The following is a 2,029-nucleotide window of genomic DNA, read 5'->3' as shown; positions in this document are numbered from 1 at the left end:
TTTTGGATGAGTTTGTCTGACTTAATTCATTGGACATTCATTTGAAATTACCCCAGTATTGGCATATGTGGAATATCTTATTTTGTGTACATGTACATTCTATGTGTAGTTCACCATTTTTAGGAAACGTATTCATCAAAATAAGCTCCTTTGATATGATAGTCACCATTCAAGATTGCTGATCCGCTGAATATTTGCAGTTAGCGCATAGCTGTGAGCCAGCTATCTCGGACATTCTGGGGTGTTTTGGGGGTGGGTCAAAGTTATGCCCCGATATTCAGTGCTGACCGGGAAGGTTAGAGCATAGATAGGACCACATAAATAGCTGTCCTATCTTTATGCACTAGCTGATGCCTGACTTATGCTCAATATCATGTGTATTTTATTTTAGGCTTATACATATTTTATTACCATCCTAAACAACACTTTAAAAACAATGCCTCCACTCAATGCAGTCAGGGTCAAAATTAAAAAAAAAAAAAAAGCTCAAATCTCAGTCCAATCTGAAGACATTGTTCAGTCCTGGTGGTATGTGGACGAGGAAGAACAGCAGCAGCTAGTTATGGTTGGTGATCCAGAACAGTCTTGCTCAAGTTTGTTAACATTTTTCAGTTTCCAAGCCATCTACAAAGAAAATCATGTAAGGGGTCACACCATCCTCACGGTAGTCCAATAATGCAACCATACCATCTGGATTCATAGAGTCACATGTGAAGAATTGGAAGTTTTTGAAGTTTGCAAGAATATCTTTGACTTTTTCTGCAGCTCCTGTCATGAAAGGCTTTATTCTGTCTGGATTTGTCTTTTCAAGTATGCCTTTGATTGCTTTCATGTAATCCTTGATATACTGTTTGTAAGATTCTTTCGTGAGTGAGGTTTCTTGAAGTTTATGGTTCAGGACTATATCAACACCACTGACAACTGTTCAATCTGTGCCTTCATCTTGGATCTCAGCAGAGGTATTACCACCAATTAAAGCATCATCAATATCACCCACTCGACTGTTGACAATCTTGCCACCCACTTTTTAGCACAGGCCGCCGTTGGTCAGTTTGCACGGATAAATGTCCGAAAACATCTCATCGTTGCTGATCTCGTCCCTGAAGAGACGCATGGTGGTGGATGGCATAGTAAACAGCCGTGCTCACATGGGACAGAGAGGGCAAGGCTTATAGGCTCAATATCAGCTTTTAACCAGGCATGCACTATCCAGCCAAGAAAAACTCAGACATTCAATGCCACGCGCTGGAAACAGCTTACCTTTGAATATCTGGGGTCAGTGCCTGCAGTGGGTAATCACTGTGCCGCCCGGCGGTGACTGAATATTGGGCCCAAAGTATATGACGTGATATAACATATGCATACTTGATCTATCCTTTCCAGTTTCAGCGCACAGACTGGAGAAGTCTGGCCGGCACTGGTTTTAATTCTCTACATAAGTACATAAGCATCGGCATGCTGGGACAGAGCAAGGGTCCATTGAACCCAGCACCCTGTCACCGACAGTGGCCAAAAGAACAAGCAATTTGTCCCGCCCATCCCAGAGATATTGGATTATTCCCACGTTCATTCAATAACATTCTATGGTCTTTTCCTCCAGGAAGCTGTCCGACCCTTTTTTGAAGTCCGCTAAGATAACTGCCTTAAACACTTTTTCCGGCAACGAATTCCAGAGTCCTACTACGCGTTGAGTGAAGAAACATTTCCTCTGATTTGTTTTAAATTTACCACACTGCATCTTCAGCACATGCCCCCTTGTCCTAGTATTTTTGGAAAGCGTAAACAGACGCTCCACATCAACCCGTTCCATTCCACTCATTATGTTATAGACCTCTATCATATCTCCCCTCAGCCGCCTCTTCTCCAAGCTGAAGAGCCCCAGCCTCTTCAGCCTTTCCTCATAGGGAAGTCATCCCATCCCCTTTATCATCTTTGTCGCCCTTCTCTGCATCTTTTCCAATTCCACTATATCTTTTTTGAGGTGCGGCGACCAGAATTGAACACAATACTCGAGGTGCGGTCGCACCAT

General features: G+C 43.0%; 1 pseudogene; it reads right to left on the bottom strand.

The window, feature by feature from the left end:
- Positions 1-385: 385 nt before the first annotated feature.
- LOC115465179 lies at positions 386-1,144 on the bottom strand (annotated as a pseudogene).
- Positions 1,145-2,029: the final 885 nt, after the last annotated feature.

This window comes from Microcaecilia unicolor, chromosome 3 (genome assembly GCF_901765095.1).
Source record: "Microcaecilia unicolor chromosome 3, aMicUni1.1, whole genome shotgun sequence".
Lineage (NCBI taxonomy): Eukaryota > Metazoa > Chordata > Amphibia > Gymnophiona > Siphonopidae > Microcaecilia > Microcaecilia unicolor.
The sequence above is the reverse complement of the archived record's forward strand: the minus strand, read 5'-3'. Positions and strand labels throughout refer to the sequence as shown.